Source organism: Sus scrofa, chromosome 16 (assembly GCF_000003025.6).
Source record: "Sus scrofa isolate TJ Tabasco breed Duroc chromosome 16, Sscrofa11.1, whole genome shotgun sequence".
Classification (NCBI taxonomy): Eukaryota; Metazoa; Chordata; class Mammalia; order Artiodactyla; family Suidae; genus Sus; species Sus scrofa.
The window spans coordinates 24739583-24759371 of NC_010458.4; the positions used below are offsets into that span (position 1 = coordinate 24739583).

General features: G+C 39.0%; 1 protein-coding gene and 1 long non-coding RNA gene across 3 annotated transcripts in view; one reads left to right on the forward strand and one right to left on the reverse strand.

Annotated features, from left to right (window-relative positions):
- The window catches only part of DAB2 (DAB2, clathrin adaptor protein), a 186300-nt gene that overhangs the window by 148945 nt on the left and 17566 nt on the right, over positions 1 to 19789 (reverse strand). The gene's annotated exons all lie outside the window — the stretch shown is intronic.
- The window catches only part of LOC102163534, a 59559-nt gene that overhangs the window by 8857 nt on the left and 30913 nt on the right, over positions 1 to 19789 (forward strand). The window contains exon 2 of the long non-coding RNA XR_002339537.1: positions 2020 to 2092. This is a non-coding gene — a long non-coding RNA (uncharacterized LOC102163534). The remainder of the gene's footprint in view (positions 1 to 2019; positions 2093 to 19789) is intronic.

Consider the following 19789-nt stretch of genomic DNA (forward strand, 5'->3'; position numbering starts at 1 on the left):
ATGAGGCAAAGTCTGTAGCAATGGCTGAAGGCTTAGTAGTTTCTGCCACTAAGATAATGATGTTTGGGTCAATTATAAATGCATGGATTGAAATTTCTCTCATGGAAATCATTAATATTAAAGCAATAAGGATTTTCACATATCTAGATTTAATGGAAGCTTTAGAAAAACAGGTCCAAGAGCTAAATGAATGAAGCCAGAAAGCAGAGAGTGAGAATGCACTTACTTGCAATTACTGTGTGTTCATTTGGGATTATAATGGAGTGAGGAAGATTGATGAGAGGGAAAAGATACTTCCCATTATGACCTAGGTCAAGTGTCAAGGTTCAGGAACCCAGACGTGGACACTGATCTGAGGGCTTAAGGTCCATCTTGCCTCGATGGTGCTCCCATCCACACTGAAGAGTAGCAGTAATACCATCCCAGGACACACTCACACACTCCTGTGACCACAGGGGAGGCAGAAAGCCAGCACAGGATGTGCTCCAGGCCCAGAAAACGGGAAAATACTCATCGATCTCTCTGCAGAGAGGACCCAATGCCCTAGTCCTGTAGTAAGCATGACCAACTTATCCTGGTCTGCCTGAGACTTCCTCAGTTTCAGCACTGAAAATCCCATGTCCCAAGCAGTCCTTAGTCCTGAGTGAAATGGGACAATGGGTCACCTCACCTCCAGTCAAGAGTGTCATTTAAAGTAGTGCTTCTCAGCTTGCAAGGTGCATCCCCAATGCCTGCAGTACTTGTTACAAGTCACATCCCCATTTACAGGGTGCAGCCTTAGTCCAGGGTGCAGCCAAAGATTCTGCATGTCTAACTAACTCTTGGATGATACGAGCTGGGGCTGGTCTGGGGACCACACTTTGAATATCAGGGTTTAGAGCACACTTTGTGGACTTAAAGGTAGGTGGGGACCTTGCTTCATCATTTACAAATTGAATATTATTAGTGAAGGGACTTAACCTCACTGAGCCCCAATTTCCTCATCTCATCTCAAATAGAGATTGCTATAATTATCTTCTCACAGGGCTGTTGTGAGGATTAGTTGAGATATTTATGAGCACAGAAGAGAAGCATGCAGTAGTTTTAACCATTTTCATTAGCATTGGCATTTTTACTGTGTGTCATTGAAGTCATCAAAAAGTTGGTTGATACTGAAAACACAAATACGTTGAAGGCTTCAGGTAAAGTCATGGTTGAAGGATTCATAAGCACTGGCATTTTCAAGGCAAATCAGAATGTCTGAGGCAGAGGCATATCATCAGATTGGATGGAAAAGAGGTTTGACATATTAGGTAAACATTAAAATTTATGTTTATGTAACATACTAGTCTTTTACACTTTGCTATACAATCTACCTCCCTGTTTTGAGTTCTCTGGAACAGTAGGCAGGCTGCAAAAGTCTAAATATCTGAACTCACTTAGAGGAAACTGGACCCACTGAGCAGTTATGCCCAAGGCTCAACCTCAGGTATGACTGGACTTCATGGCCTGTGCTGCCATTTGCCCTGCGAACCTGGGGAAGTTATATAACAACTTTGAACTTCAATGTTCTTACGGCCCACATGGATAATGATTCCTACCTCACAGACCCATGTGAGAATCAAATGTGAAGTCCCTGTACAGGTCTGGCCTATGTTAAGTGATCAATAACTACTGGCTAGTGTTATAATCATCCTATTGATGTAATAACAGAACTATTTCTGCTTAATATTCATTGATAAAGGCAAATGGATTGAATGTTTCTCACATGTACGGTTCTCGAAATGTAATAAAGCCTTCAAACCTTTTTTCCAGATCTTGCTGGTTGGTACCTGACCAAAAGGTGAGGAGCCATCCAACCTTTATTCCCTGCTCTATCATGTGAGCCCCTGAAGCACAACCCATCTTCATTCTTACTCGCTGGAGCAGGGACCTAGATTGACTATTTTGTTTATAAAGAAAACCATGCCTGGGCCAACGGGCTATACCTGAAGATCGTCATTTTCCATGCATTGGCTGATTCGACCTGTCTTATTACAGGGGCTGAACATTTGGATCTGAGAATGGAAATTATGAAATCAAGGTTGGGGAGTGGCAGTTCCTGGTAGGCAAGGTAAGATGCAGGAAATTTTTAGATTTGAGAGCTATGAAGCAGTAATGGTTATGTCAGCAGTTGGGGTAAGTACTCGCTTCTACTTAAATCCTCACTTTATCTATAAGACATATTTTCTGAAGCTAAGCCACATTTCTGATGTTGCAAGAAAGGGGATCAAAAATATTTAATCCCAGATCCAAGAAACAAGATTTTTCTCCTGTCCAAACCTTGGCAGACCCATGTCTCAGAAAAATAAAACAGCAGCTCACACACTCTCCCTTGGAATAAATTAACCAAATCCATACATACTTTCTTGCTTCTCACACCTGGATGCCCTCATTGGATATAGAACTGGGTTATGAACTTAAGCCTCAGTTCAGTGGGAGGAGCTTTGGTTTGGAATCAGTTTAAATTCTGGCTTCTCCACTGAGGAACTGTGTAATTTTGAGGAACTTATTTAACCTCTCTGATCCTCATTTTTCTTCTTTATGAAATAGCTTTAATTCCTTCTTCAAAGGGTATTGGGAAACGTAAATGACATAATGTTCAAAATGACTCCCACGGAGTTTAGCTCATAGAAAGGATTTGATACATACTCATTTTCTTTCTCTCTTCCCCTGCACTTTGCAACTTAATGTGCATTTGCCTGTTCCTCTTGCTGCTGCCTGCCATCTGCTCCACCTTTGAGATGGAAAGTTTAATGCCTACCTGTAGGTGTTCATGATCTGATATGGAGCATCCCTAGTTTCCATGTCTGGCAGGTTACCACCCAGCATGGGGTACTATAGGCCCTCCATCCAGCTACCCTAGAGAAAGACATCATCAGCATTCCTTACATAATATTGCTTTGCATTACTGTGTATAAAAGCCAAATAACTCCTCTGTACCATGCTCTGGCGGCCAGAACACGCTGACATGGCAATGGTGGCAGTGGGAGGTCAGTGACCTTTTGTCCTACTTCTTACCAGCTGGAACAGAGCACCTATCAGTGGAAAACCCTACAAGAAGCCTATTTCTTAGTTTGGCCAAAAAAAAACCCTGAAAGTCTCAATTTTGAAATTGCCACACTCCTCTTTATATAAGTATTATGCCCTCTGGCCATAACCTCATAAGAGAATTTAGAATGTAATTGAAGTAGTTTCCTACAGTTTTAAATACAGATGAATCTAGGAGTCCAATCATAGCCTGAAAACAAGGGTCTGTACTCACATTTATTACAAATTCCTCTAAATCTTTGCAAAGTGGGGTACATAAGTTTCCTGCTCTTTAGTCTTCCATAATTTCATATTTTAGAGCTACTAAAAGATGTAGTATATAGATTATGAAGCTCATTTTATTGGAAGCTTGGATCAATAAGGATGATTTTGTCCTAGATGAATATTAAATAAAATGTACTCACACTGTGATTGAATGAAATCTTTTATGTATGTTTCCTTTAAGTCTTTATAAGAATCCAATTTCCTTCATATACAGCAAACATATGTGTCCCTGTGTGTTTTTGAGTAGAGAGAGCACAAGCCATGGAATTAAGCAATTTGAATTTTAGCTAGAACTTCTCTTTTTGATTAAGTGATTTTGTGAAAGCGGCTTACATTTGAGGGTTTCATTTGCTTTGTTTCTATAATGATGGTTTGGACCAGTAAACTTCAAGGGCAAACTCCAACCGTGAAATTTTGTAATTCTGTGGAAAGTCCTTATTTTTTCATAAAATGTGCAATTGCTGATTTTGCTATCAATTGTTCCTCTTTTATAGAAATGTATAGAAAGTAGTCCTAAGACTATGCATACAATTGTTCATTGTATTAAAAAGCAACTTTCCTTATGGTAGAGCACCAGGTCCTTGTAACTGAGTAGGCAATGATTTAACAGCCTGGGAAAATTAGCTAGAAAGCTGAACAGCCGTCAATGAACACAATGTGAAAAGGGGGGAATGTTGAGCACTGCATTCTAATGAAATAGGCCTTTTTTTAAACTTCACTGACAAGTCATAGAGCACATTCTTTGTTCTAGGTTTAAAGGAAAATTCATCTGTACTTTTCCAAGTCAAAAATGAAATATCAAATACAAGTTGTGATTTTCAAAAGATGTAACAATATATATGGCAAGGGCCCCCACCAATCAGAATAAATGTCAACCACAAAGAATAGCCATCTTGGATAGAGACAAGCTTTAAAAGACTAAACCAAACCAAAGGAAAAATAACTTAAAAGTACTTTTCCTGCCCCCATCCTCAAATGAGAATAATTTATTTTTAACAAATATGTATATCTCCAGTTTGAAAAGAAACAATCAAATGAGGAAGCATGCATCTGATCTCTGCCTGCTTCCTATTCCATTTCGTCTCCCCTCCCCCTCCATCTCACTGTCCATCCACAGGAGCCTTTTCCTACCACTGCCTTGACTGCTCTTCCTGCATCCTTGGACAGCAGATTCCCAGTTATCTTTTACTTTCCAGAGAGTACCGTACCATCTCCCTGAACAAGGAGAGAGATGTTCTTGGCTGTCTTAGGTAATGTTCATTTCTAGTTACTCCCAGCACATTACCCTGTCTTGTTTTCTTCCCAGCATATAGAGATAGCTGAAGTTCTGTTTCTTTTCTTTTCTTTTTCTTTTTTTTTTTTTTTTTGCTTTTTAGGGCCACACTCGTGGCATATGGAAGTTCCCAGGCTAGGGGGCAAACTGGAGCTGCAGCTGCCAGCTTACACCACAGCCACAGCAACTGGGGATCTGAGCAATGTCTGCGACCTGCACCACAGCTCCTGGATCCTTAACTCACTGAGCAAGGCCAGGGATTGAACTCACATCCTCATGGATACTGGCTGGGTCTGTTACCACTGACCAGAACTCCTAAAGGTCTGTTTTATTTAGGTTCAGGAACTACTGAAGTTGTTTTATTTTTATTCAATACATGTTTACTTTCTGTCCATTCCACTAAGGTCTGCATAGAACAGAGGACTGGGGCCCTCTTGTACATGCTTTGCCAAGAATTAAAAATGTGTTATTTTGCCAAAGGGGAAGAGAAGGGGGGGATGGACAGGGAGTTTGGGGTTGGTAGATGCAAACTATTACATTTAGAATGGATAAGCAATGAGGTCTTGCTGTACAGCACAGGCAACTATATCCAGTCTCTTGGGATAGAACATGATGGAAGAGAGTACGAGAAAGAGACTGTATATATATATGTCTGACTGGGTCACTATGCTATACATCAGAAATTGGCACAACACTGTAAATCAGCCATAATTAAAAAAAAATCAGTGAACATGCGTGTGCATGTGTCTTTTTTAAGGAAAGTTTTGTCCAGATATACATCCAAGAGTGGGATTGCTGGGTCATATGTAAGTTCTATGAATAGATTTCTAAGGTATCTACATACTGATCTCCATAGTGGTTATACCAGCTTACATTCCCAGCAGTGCAGAAGGGTTCCCTTTTCTCCACACCCCCTCCAGCATTTGTTATTTGTGAACTTATTAATGATGGTCATTCTGACTTGTGTGAGGTGGTATCTCATGGTAGTTTTGATTTGCATTTCTCTAATAATCAGTGATGTGGAGCCTTTTTTCATGTGCTTCTTGGCCATCTGTACATCTTCCTTGGAGAAATGTCTATTCAGGTCTTTTGCCCATTTTTAAATTGGGTTGTTGGCTTTTTTGCTGTTGAGTTGTATAAGCTGCCTGTATATTCTAAAGATTAAGCCCTTGTTCGTTGCATCATTTGAAACTATTTTCTCCCATTCTGTAAGTTGTCTTTTTGTTTTCTTTTTGGTTTCCTTTGCTGTGCAAAAGCTTTTCAGTTTGATTAGGTCCCATTGGTTTATTTTTCCTCTTATTTTCTGTTGCTTTGGGAGACTGACCCGAGAAAACATTTGTAAGGTTGATGTCAGAGAATGTTTTGCCTATGTTCTCTTCTAGGAGTTTGATGGTGTCTTGTCTTATATTTAGGTCTTTCAGCCATTTTGAGTTTACTTTTATGCATGGTGTGATGGTGTGTTCTAGTTTCATTGATTTGCATGCAGCTGTCCAGGTTTCCCAGCAATACTTGCTGAAAAGACTGTCTTTTTCCCATTTTATGTTCTTGCCTCCTTTGTCAAAGATTAACCTATGGTCAATTAATCTTTGACCATAGGTGTCTGGGTTTATTTCTGGGTTCTCTATTCTGTTCCATTGGTCTATATGTCTGTTTTGGTACCAGTACCACACTGTCTTGATGACTGTGGCTTTGTAATATTGCCTGAAGTCTGGGAGAGTTATGCCTCCTGCTTGGTTTTTGTTCCTCAGAATTGCTTTTGTGGCACTGCAGCTCTATTCACAATAGCCAAGACATGGAAATAACCCAAATGTCCATTGACAGATGACTGGATTAGGAAGATGTGGTATACATACACCATAAAAAAGAATGAAATAATGCCATTTGCAGCAACATGGATGGAACTAGAAACTCTCATACTGAGTGAAGTAAATCAGAAAGAGAAAGACAAATACCATATGATATCACTTATATCTGGAATCTAATATATGCCACAAATGAACTTTTCCACAGGAAAGTAAATCATGGACTTAGAGAACAGACTTGTGGTTGCCAAAGGGGAAGGGGAGGGGGTGGGGTGGTTGGGGAGCTTGGGGTTTATAGATACAAACTATTGCCTTTGGAATGGATTAGCAATGAGATCCTGCTGTATAGCACTGGGAACTATGTCTAATCACTTATGATGGAGCATGATAATGTGCAAAAAATAGAATGTGTACATGTATGTATAATTGGGTCACCATGCTGTACAGTAGGAAAAAACTGTATTGGGGAAATAACTATTTAAAAATAATAATAATAATAATAAATCATGAAACACAATGACATTTTGGGTAAATTTTCCACAAATCAATGAAGTCAAAATGACAAAAAAAGTATCACTTTGAACACTCAGATCACTGAATTTAATATTTTCTTCAGACAGACATTTACAGAATGATATTTCTGTCCCTCCAAAATTCATATGTTGAAATCACCTCCCCCAAAGGCCTTGGAGGTGAGACCTTTAGGTGGTGATTAGTTCATGAAAGGCATTAGTGCCCTTATAAAAGAGACCCCAGAGAGCCCCTTGTCCCTTCTGCAATGTGAGGTTACGGCTAAAAGGCAATGTCTATGAACATGAGAGTGAGCACTCACCACACACTGGATCTGCTACTGACTTAATCTTGGACTTCCCGGCCTCCAGACTGTAAGAAATAAACTTCTGTTGTTTATACGCCACCTATCTATGATTATTTTCACTATGCATGGACAAAGAGAAAGATATTGGAACAATGAGAAAGGGCAAATGCAAAAATATTAATAAGATTTAAGATATTAACAAAAGGATAGATTTCATGAAAGTAATTCAGAGGGCAATAAATTTGAAGAAAATAATAACTAGCAATAGTAGACTTTGTGGCTGTACACAGACATAGTCTTATTTTTTGACATTTGAAAGATTTCTTAAAAGTTCCTAAAGGTTTCATACTGCATCCTGAGAAAGACTGGAGGTAACTTAAAAACAGAAATTCCAGGGCGCAACTCCAGATCTAGAATTCTAGGATTCTGAATCCTAGAGTGGGGATGGGCGGGGAGGAAGGAAGAGGTATCCCAGAAGAATATTATGTTTAGGCAAATTTGGGAAGACTGAGCCAAGGAATGCTTATTACATGGGTAATACAGGATACACAGAGATGATGATGATAGTCAAGCAAGAAGATTTTATGAAATTCTTTACATGAATAAACCAACGTTAAATTAAACCTAGAGTTCCCATGTGGCTAAGTGGGTTAAGAACCTGACACTGTCTCTCTGAGGATGTGGGTTCGATCCCTGGCCTCGCTCAGTGCTCAGTGGGTTAAGGATCTGGCATTGCTGCAAGGTGTGGTGTAGGTCACAGTTGTGGCTCAGTCTGGTACTGCCATGGCTGTGGCATACACCTCAGCTGAAGCTCTGACTCAACCCCTAGCCTGGGAACTTCTATATGCCACAGGTGTGGCCCTAAAAAGAAAAACATAAATTAAATAAATAAAACCTATTGTATACTCACTACTGTATCTTTGTTACTTTCCATTGCTTCTTATATATCTAAGATCAGAATTCAGTAAATACTTTGGATGAAAAATTTAAAAGTTTAAACATTCAGAACTCTCATTATCAAGTTTTTTTTCCCTTCATTTATTGACTCTTAAGGACCTATTCTTTTCTTTTACTTATAACCTACATATACAGATGCCCGCACTCATGCGCACGCGAACACACACACAAAAACACACCCACACCCACCCACACTCAGAACAGTTCCATGGCAGCAAAGAAATCCTCACATTCCAGATATGTCTTAGTGAAGCATGATGGTTGAGAATTCTCAATATTTTAAACGTTACTTAGAGCACCAGTAGGTAGGTTACCCTGGCCCCATTCCCAGAATTTAACAGTAGGGGCCTTGTGAAATGCTAAATGATGTGTATAACAGTATTCAGGCTCTCCAAGAGCCAATCCATCAAAACATTTGCTGCTTTGAAAATGTGTTCTTCAAAAAAATGGGCATATGGAACTTATTACTCTGCTTGGTGGAGTTCAGGCAGCAGGATCCAAAAAAAGCATAAAAACCTTTTGAGGACACAATCCTACCTTAAGGTAACAGGGTCTCTAAAACTGTCCTTTCCTGACCTAAGAGGTATAGATCTCTCACAGGAAATAGCAGAGTTCCAAATATTTTCCTGGGATTCAAGTGTTAGAATAGCACAAAAGTTGGTAGAAGCTCTGAAAAGACCAAAAATTAATATTTAAATAAGAGTCTGTAAAATATTTGACTTGTTTCAGTAATGATCCCTCAGTTGGCATCTTTTTATTACCCATTTCTAGCACAGTCGTTGGCCCATAATTGTTGTTTAATAAATAATTGTGTACAAATAAATCTGACATTTTACTGCTACATATTCAAACAGAGATTAGAATGCATAGCTAGCTATATACCTGTAGAAATTTGATGGATGAAAGAGAAAGCAAATCCTTTAATCTCCATGGAAATAAAAGAAACATTTTAACAAAGAAGCAAATAATCAAAAGGACCATGATTAGCTTACTCTTATTTTTTTCCCTCCCTGCTGATTTCTATGACACTTGGATTTAAGAGGATAGAGTTAAAAGAATTTACATGTCTTTATTTAACTGAAATACTGAAATATCAAAGGAAGCTAATTGATAGAATTTATGAAGGATTAACTGACTTTGAACCTGCATAACATTAAAGTGTGCCCTTACTAGTTGTTAAAAGAACACCCATATTTCCTCTTCATTGGCAGAAAGGACAGAAAATGCTATTCCTAGTCAATGCAGACAACAAGACCAAAGTTTAGGTTTTGAAACTGAAAAGCCTTAAACTCCTTGCTGGGTTTTATTATGCATAACTGAAATTCTTCACAGTTACAAAAGTGTAAACTCCTCTTGATTGCATCAGTCTGTACTCAGAATAGGGAGGGATGAAGACCGCTCATTGTCAAGAAACTCTGTAGTTGCATTTTGATTTGCTTTGGAGGAATGAATCTAGAAAGCCTGGCCTTTTTTTTTTTTTTTTTTTTTTTTTTTTTTGGTGAAAGCCATATAGGCATTTCATTTCTAACTTGAGGATCATAAGGTGAATTCATCTGCCTCGTGAAATCTCCCTTGCTTGAAATTTCCTGACAGTGAAATGCCTTTCCCAGCATGTTTGGTCACCTGAATAGTTCTGCCTGGACCAATCTTTGATGGTTTAGATTCTCCCCATGCAATGCTCACTTCTGCTAGTTACCTTATTTTTCACTTTTTCATGATTTGTCTTTTATATTTTATGACTGCTTCCTTCGGGATTTTTTTTTTTTCAAGAAAAATGACAAGAATGATCCACATAAGTCCATAAGAGAGGCTGTAAAATAAACATTATACCATGTGTGGGGTAAAAAAAAAATAACTACAAATGGCTGTTCTCACTTTCTGGCATTTACACACATGGCCATCTGTTTGAGGGCTGTTTTACTTGGCTCTTTCCCAACATTTATGTAACTGGCCAATTGAAAGGAAATGACATCACCAAGTTTCCTGAAGACTATCACTGGAGCCACAAAAAGTGAGGAAACAAATTGCTTGGTAGAGAGAAAGATGTTTTTCAAATGTCTCTCTTCTTTTGCACTTCTTTCGCTTTTCCTAGCATTTCTAAAAATTTCTTTTCCCTGCCTCTGAACCTTCTGTTAATATTTTCACTGTCTGCTTTAGGGCTTTTCCTCTTTGAATTGTGAGGAGTTAAGAGAGAAAATAACATGCTCTTTTGAAAGGAGGTTTACAAAATATGATCATAACGTGTTGAAAAGTAAGGAGCTCTCAGACCCACCTAACATCCAGTAATCAATGTGATTGACTTCTTTTTCTCAAGTGACAGCAGATTTTGAGCCCAGAGATCTAGGCCTTGAAGTAATTCTCATAAGACCTAAATTGTTCTGCTACCAGAGGGACGCCTCTGCTGTCCCTTTCAGCCCATCCCACAGAGCAGGATGGAATGAGGTGGAACATTTGGAAAGTATATCACATTTGTTGGCAAAGCTAGGAATGGTAGAAGTTTTATAGCATAGTTCTTTTTATTCCAGTGTCAGTCATTTGCACCACTGGACCAAGGAGGCCTTTCATCCGATTCCAAAATGAAGCCATCTCTACAGGAAGTTGAGTAGCTGTTTTTAAGGCTCATAACAGTATGGAAAAAGTATTCATATGAGTGGAAACTGAGTATACCTGCTTAATATTTTCTTGGCGGTTCAGAGCAAATAGAGAGTTCATCTAAACAGGAATCTCTTTCAGCTTCTATGCCAAAAATTTTGAAAATTTTAAATGCCTTATATCCTCCCAGACTACTTTGTGGTCTCTGATTATACTGGACTGTTGCAGCTGCATCACCCTGAACCAGCATTCTTCCAACTGGGATGGGGGCATTAATTAAAAGGGCATCCTTTGACACTACCTGGACAGGTGCGAAATGCGCCTCCCTCCCCTCCATTTCCTTTTCTTTCCATCCATCACCACCGTGGGTAGTAGATTCCACTGGGGCCTCACCTCAATTTCCTTTGCCAGCTGGTGCATCTGCCCCTCAGGTGTTCTGAATTCTTTCTGGAGAACTGCCAACAGTGGATGGGAGCCACCTGCTGGGACAGTGACCTTGTCACCCTCACTGTCTCCCCTTACCCTCCGGAGTGTCCAATGATTAGCAGGTTTAGTTCTATAAAAATCTCAAGGCCTCATATCCTCAAGGTGAGACAGGTCTGTGGTGGGATTTATGCCTTAGTCTCCCACGTACCAGCCACAGCTACATTATACCTGAGTCCACATTTTCCCTCGGCTCTTTCCCCATCACTGTCCAGTTTAATCTACTTCCTTTCAAGGTTTTCCCAAAGATTATTCTCTTTAAAAGTCACATATATCTGAAGCCCTGTCTTAGACTCAGCTTTTTAGGGTCTCCTACCCAAGACATTCTGATTATCTACAAAGTTACTGAACGATGAGACCACAAAGCTGTTCTGTAGGAGTCTGAAGCATGACAAGGGCCCTTATCAGAGTTTATACAGCAAGACACAGGTAGCAGTTGGCAGATTATCAGTCAGCAGCAGCATCTAAACATTTAAAGATCTAACATTTAAGGTAAGAATGTAAGAAAAAATAAAATATCAGCGATAGGTTACTAACAGATTTTAAAGAGGTTGGGGGAGAGTGCAGAGGTAGATGAAAAAATGTTGCTTGGATTTAAAGACACGTTAACACATGTGAATGAGGAAAATTTGAAAAACACAGAAAAGTGGAAAAATAATACCAAAAGCCTCTGTAATCCTAGTATCCAAAAATAATCACATTTTGGTATATTTCATTCCAATTTCTCCCTTCCTTCCCCTTCTTTCTAATTTATCCATTTGTTTTTTATTCATATGTATTTATTCACATATATTTATACATTGGGAACTGCTACATATGCAATTTAATATCCTGCACTTTCTTCTTGAACATTACTAAATTTTCATGTCATGTAGTGGTCTTTGAAAATCTGATCTTCAATGTCTACACAACATTAAATTCTATAGATTGACTATAATTTAAATATATACCTGTTGTCAGAATTTAGGTTGCTACCAATCCTTTGCTGTTTGTAACACTGCTTTAAGGAATGACAGCTTTGTACATAAATCTTGATGTTCAATTTAGGTTTTCATTATAGGCTGCCCTTATACTACTAGAGCTACCCAGTCAAGTTAATGAAAATTTTGAATAAATTGTCAACTTACGTTCTGATTTTTGCCAACATATTGGCAGTTATTTTCCAAAAAGTATGTTCCAATACGAAATTGCTCTAATAAGAATACTATTTTATAGTACCATTGTCAATATTCCATATTATCATTAAATCAATTAAATTGCAGTAATTCAAACAAATTTTATAGTAAACACTGTATTCCTTTTTCTTTTCTCTTACGTGTGTGTATTGCTTGGACCTTGTTTCCTCTTATTTAAAAGTGAAAGCTTTTTTTGTTGTTAATTTTAAAATAAACTTACTCTTGATTGCCTTTTTCCTTTTTAATATGCCTTATTCAGAGCTAGAGAAAGATACTCCAATGAAACCCTAGGTTTCAAAAACAAGCAAACAAACTAAATTATTGAGGAAGGAGGGAAGAAAAAGTTGGTCAATCAAGCTTATTGTTTTGGGAGACATGAGGCCAACACACATGGACTTCTTCACTCCACTAGAGCAAACGGATTCTTTGTTCCGTTTGAATTGTCTTGATGTGCTGATCTGCTACATCACAGACCCAGACTACTGTATACTTTGTCTTGGGGACATGTCATCCCCAAATGAACATTACTGGTACCTGACTGTGACTGAGGAATTGTGAGCAACACCATAGGATGTGGTAATAGCAAAAGCATAAATGTCAATATGGTGTAAGCAAATTTAAAATAATGTGAAAACATGACGTGGCAAGAAGAATCGGGCTGACAACTGGATGGTGGCTCCTGGGATCAAAACAGGAAACATGGAAAGAGGGGTAGGTACTAACAACTGTGCAGGGCCAGGCAGGGGACGGGAAGGGGCATGAGCTGTCTTGTGATTTCCCTTCTATCTCCCCAAATGGCTCTTATGGAAGTGGGTGTGGTATGCTTCTTATTTTATAACGTACCAAGTGACACGCTAGGTAAAGATGTAATGATTAACTTATTCATCTATCATGAACAGCCACACATTTCTTTGTGTATTTGATTTACAGGAGTAAGCAAACTGTACGTGCGTATACTTTGCTGTATGTATAATATGGAACTGTAGGCATGTGATTTCAGTAATAAAACAGCATTTTCAGTTTTTAAATTATAGGCTGTGAATTATAAGCTTTGTCAACAGCATAGAGTCTAGAGAAAGAAGAACAAAAGGAACACGTAAAAGAAACAAAGAGGGGAGGGGATCCCTGGAATGCCTGGGAAGGAGCGGAAAGGCAAACCATTACAGTGAATACTTTGATAAGAAGCAGGTTCAAACTCTCTATGACCCAGTAAGTCACTTTCCATCTGCTGCTTCTCTGACATCCAAACTCTTCAGTGATGTCCCTCTCCAATGCGGTACTTTGACTAATGTCTTGATTCTGGTTATTCTGGTTTCCTTTCTCTCTCTCTCTCTCTCTCTCTTTTTTCTTCTTACAGCCCCACCTGTGGCAGATGGAAGTTCCTGGGCTAGGGACTGAATCAAAGCTACAGTTCAGGCTTACACCACAATCATAGCAGTGCCAGACGGAGCCATGGCTGCAACCTACGCCACAGCTTGGGGCAATGCAGGATCCTTAACCCACTGAGCAAGACCAGGGATTGAACCTGCATCCTCATGGACACTGTCAGGTTCTCAACCCGTGGAGCTACAATGGGAACTCCTGTGCCTTGTCCTAATACCTTGATGTGCATAAATGCCACAAAACATACATCACGTTAATGGAATACTTTTTACAAACAAAATACAGTTTCAGGTGTTGCAGGTTTTGTCTTTATATCAAAAACATCTTGACCAAATTTTATTTAAAACATTAAATTGTCAAGTGATATTAGCTTTGGACTAAATTATGTCACTTTAATGGGCTGCTCTGATATCATGCAGAGCTTAATCTGCCTCTGCCCTTTGTTTCTGCCCTTTCTTGTCTACTTGTCAGTCAAAATATGAAGGCCAAGAAGTATGTAGTTCCCTGGATAATTACTGCTGTGTCGGACTGAATCATGTAAAATTTCACATTCTCTAACTTGTAATTTAGAAATCATTAACAAACGTAGACATTAATAATATGTAAATGATTGCATACCTATGTTCCCATAAAACTTTATTACGCAAAAAAAAGAAAAGAAATTTGATAATGCCTTAAATCTGAATTTGGAGCTTCTAATGTTTAATTAGCATGCACCATAAAACATCAATTTCCCAAGTTTTGTTCTCTACAGATGGGATATTCTATGTCAGGGGATATATTTTTAGGTGGTAATCCTCAAGGCCATTTCTGACTTGTACATGAACTCTTTAAAATTAATCCACTGGGCGACTGGATTATTTAATGCAAGGAGTGATTAAAGATGGTACCTAAAACAGGTATCATGATTCCAAAAGTGCCTGACTTTTCCCACCACTTTCAAGGTGTATTAATGGATGTGACAGCTTTAAATGACTGGTGAAATAAGAATTCAAGCTATGGTTTTTAAACATTTTTGTGGAAAGATTTTAATGCATTTCCCAGTAGACAGTTCAGCTGAGATGGTCTTTTATTATCTAGCATGGATGATTTAAGAATCTACATTTTAATAAAGATACAAATGAACTTATTTAAAGAAACAAATAGATTCACGAGACATAGAAAACAAAGTTATGGTTACCAAAGGGGAAAGACGGTGGGGAGGGATAAATTAGGAAATTGAGATTAACACACACACACTACTGTATGTAAGAGAGATAACCAACAAGGACCTACTGTATAGCACAGAGAACTATACTCCATATTTTGCAATAACCTATAAGGGAAAGAATCTCAAAAAGAGTAGATATATCTGGGTATATGTATAACTGAATCACTTTGCTGAACACCTGAAATATTGTAAATCAACTATACTTTGATAAAAATAAATAAAAAATAAAAATTTTAACAACAAAATCTATGTTTAATAAACACATAAAAGACACACCCTACTTTAGCTATGTGTGATTATATGTAGGTCTGTCTGTACATACAGATGTACATATACATGTATAGTTTTGACACATCCCACTTTAGCTATGTAACAGTATCAGTATCCTATATGTATGATTTTAAACTCTATTTTAGCTGTGTGTTGGTTTTTCCCCTTCTGACCATATAATTCTATTTTAAATATGAAGTAAAATGGCTTAAGATATTAATTATAGAAACAAGCTTCCCTGAGTCATGCAGTGACCTTCCTCTACCCTACCTCCACCCCACTGCCTCCCACTGTTATTTTTGCATAACCCACTTTCTTTAATGAAACAGAGATTTCCTTTCCAAGAAATGAGCGCAAGCTCAGACTGAAAAGATGAAAATGCTGATGGTAGTGTCTAGTCTATCCAAGTTCATTTTTCCAGGTATGTGTTCTCTATGCACTGTCATTCTGCTGGTGGCGTAAGAGTCAATTCTTACAGTAGAATTGTCTCCTATCTCTAAGGAAACCAAGAATGACCATTAAGAAAAAAATACATATGAAATTACACTGCTGAGAATTTTTACGCCCCCCTCCTCTGACGGTAGAAGGACCGTTGTCTTGCAAAGGCAAAACTAGCAAGAATTTTACACTTTTTGCTTAAACATTAAACAGATATATGTCCATTTAAAATTTCTGCCCTGAATAAAGTAGACAGATGGATTTTACCTCAGGAAAAGGTGGAACGAATTTCCTTTAAGTGTGAGCTGGGTAGAAGGCACTGTTTTGTCTTTTCATCTCAGGTTTGATCTAGAGGAAGTAAGAGGCTTTATCTCTGAGTCTGAAGAATTAAAGGAGGATGAAAACGGGATTACAGTATTTGATACGGACTCCCTATTGTTTTGTGTCATGATTTAAATCATTTGTTCACAGTTGGTCACAAGACCTCAGTCTCTATTCCATGCTAGGAATGTATTCTTTCAAAAACAGGAAGCAACACTTGAAGTAACTGCAGATTTACAGTGACTACCAGGCTGAGCCCTGGTCTTTGTCGCTGCTTTCCTGTTGTGGTCTGGAGGAAGTGGCAAAGAGAAAAGAGAGAAGGTGGGGGAGGCGGCTTAATTACAATGAAGGGTTAGACTGAGCCTGACTCCATCTTAGTGGACTGGGTGATGAAAACACTTTAAACAGTTGCCAACAGTTTAAAACAGTTGAAAGTATGTGACATCTCACCTACATCAACAAGCAGGAGTTAAAGGTTAAATCACACACACTCAAGTGCTGGGAAAAGGATATGTTTATGTCATCAACTTTCTTTGTTCTAGGCCCACCCTATGTCAACAGGAGGACAGACACATTCCCTGGTTGGAGCCATCAGGGACAATAGAGACTGATCCACAATTTGTGCATGACAAATCCCCTCCTATGCACTTGTAGTTTGCTCCTAGTTCCATGGATTTCTTCATGGTTTTCTACATATTTTCAAATAGCTATGTATTTAGAACAATGTGATTTTGATCTTTTTTCTTTCTTCATCCAGATTCTTGGGGTCCCAAGTATGAAGCTTATTTTACTTTGTTTGTCTTTTTTTTACAGCCACTCCCTCAGCATATGGAGGTTCCCAGGCTAGGGGTCAAATCAGAGCTGTAGCTGCTGGCCTACACCACAGCCAACAACAATGCGGGATCCGAGCTGCATCTGTGACCTACAACATAGCCACAGCAACGCCAGATCATCAGCGCACTGAGTGAGGTCAGGGATAGAACCTGCATCCTCATGAATGCTAGTCATAATCGTTTCTGCTGAGCCACAATGGGAACTCCTAAAGCTTAGTTCAAAAGGAGAAAAATCTTGGAAGGGGAAGGTTTTTTCTTTTTACCAGCTTTCTATGTTGACTCCAAATTCAGTGAGTACCCACTTTAAAATCCTTTAGGTGGTATGGGTGTATAACTGGTGCTCACACATGAGAAGGACTTTTTGGGAAAAGCATTTAGTGCCCTTCACAAAGTTCTGAAAGGTTGAGTAGGAGATTTCTTGACCAAGTTAAGAAATATTTAATTTTTTTTTTTTGTCTTTTTGTATTTTCTAGGGCTGCACCCATGGCATATGGAGGTTCCCAGGCTAGGGGTCTAATCAGAGCTGTAGCCACCGGCCTACACCAGAGCAACAGCAATGCCAGATCCGAGCCACGTCTGCAACCTACACCACAGCTCACCGCAATGCCAGATCCTTAACCCACTGGGCGAGGCCAGGGATCGAACCTGCAAACTCATGGTTCCTAGTTGGATTCGTTAACCACTGAGCCACAACGGGAACTCCAAGAAATATTTAAATTGAAGTTCTGAAGAAAAGAAAATATACCTAAAAGAGCTATGCAAAACTATCATCAAGGAGACCAACAGGTATGTCATGGAAGGAAAAAAAAAATGTATAGAAAAACGCTTCTTATCTTTTGTCAGATCAAGGTCCCTTTCTAGGATTTGGTGAGAGCTATGGATTATCTGTTTGCACTAAAGTTTGTGTCTGTGCTCAGGAGAATCAGAGACTCCTTGATGACCTTCCACAGAAGTCCTAAAGGTCCATGGACCTCACTTAACTGCCTCTTTGTGGAACGTCCTTCTAGTATAAGGCGACCAGCAAAGGCAGCTCCCATGCTTCCTTACCATATTTTAAGAGTTGAACCAAAGGTTAATACATAACAGGTAAGAATAGGTATAGTCAAACCTCTACAACTAAATGTTTTCTAAAAACAAGATTCTAGACCCTGAATGGTGCTTGGTGAGCAAATCTTTCTACCTTCATATATTCTGCTACCTATAGATTTTGGACACTCATCAGTTGCTAGATTCTTTTCAAATGTGAACACTGTCATCTAAACCACAATGAAAGTTGCTTGCTGTACTTATTTTCAGCCTAGCAAACATCTGCCCAGGTCTGTGGACTTATTTTCATTCCAATCTCTGTGTTAGGAATATGTCTAATTTGAGATGGATATATTAAGCAATGATCATCTTATACCATGAAATACTGGCATCAGTGAAAGCATCCTTCACCAACAATCTGATCAGTTTTCAGATTGCATCACAATAGCATCACAGTTATTGCAGATATTTCAAAATACAATTTAGATTCATCATTACTTAAGAGGAGCTACAGTAGTTTTTAAGCCTTATTATTCAGTGCTTTAAAAGAGAAGCATATATTTTAGACATTATTTTTGATAACTGCATTCCAATATCTGCATGTGCTATCTCATTCCATCATAAATACCCTTATGGAGACTGATAAGGAACCCAAAGCGTGTTATGGACGTGATGACATGCTTTCAAACGTCATGCTCTCCCCCCCAACAATGTATTTAAAAACATATAACTAAGGAAAACAAAAACATATAACAAAGAAGTCCACTCTTTGTCACACTGCCAAACACGTCTACGGAACATAGTGTTAAGAACCTCTGGTAAAGAGATGATAGAAATAAATTTCACTGATGTATGATTGACATTCAAGATTCATAGAATTGCTGGAAATGCTGTAAAGATACTCTTGTCCTTGCAGGAATGGGAAGCAGCCTAACAAGTGAAGAAATACCCCACCACTCAACAGAGGATTCTTTACCTTGCTCATACTAGAAAGCTGGCCCATTTGGCTGCTGGAATATAGCTACATCTGGCTTGCGTGAACCACTCCTACAATGTGCTTGAGGTGGAAGCTGAGATTTCACTAAATTTCTAAGGTTCTGGGGCAGTATTTTCTTCTGCCTGGTTGCTCCTGAGTGCTGAAAAGAAATTCAGAATTTAGAGGGAGACTTGCTTTCATCACGATGCGCTAACACGTCGTGGTGCCGCCCTTGGAGGAAGGAATGTACCTGACCCTCAGAGGCTATAGGTCCTACCAAGGGAACTTCACAGTTTTGAGTAGCCAGCTTGGCTTATGTTAATTTTCCCTATTTTTAAAATTGATCTAAGCATTAAGCATTGCAGTGTTTTCCATGGGTATCTGGTTTGTTTTCACTCTCCAACACTGAGAAGTTTACATCTATTTTCGTTCCCCTTTGTGTTGGCTGTTTGACAGTTAAGAGTTAAATCCGTTGGTCGCTGTAGCAAGTACATCAAATTTCATGGCATAATTTTTTGGACTCCTATTTCATTTTTAGAAGGCAGTATAATGAGTGATTAAGAGCATGAGCTCTAGGAGTTCCCGTCGTGGCGCAGCGGACACGAATCCAACTAGGAACCATGAAGTTGTGGGTTTGGTCCCTGGCCTCGATCAGTGGGTTAAGGATCCAGCGTTGCCGTGAGCTGTGGTGTAGGTCACAGTTGCAGCTTGGATACTGCGTGGCTGTCTCTGTGGTCAGCAGCTGTAGCTCCGATTTGATTTGACCCCTACCCTGGGAACTTCCATATGCTGCAGGTGTGGGCCTAAAAAGCCAAAGGAAAAAAAAAAAAAGAAAAGAAAAATCTCTAGAGACAGACAACTTGGGTTCAGACCTACTAGGTCACTAGCCAAGTGACCTTG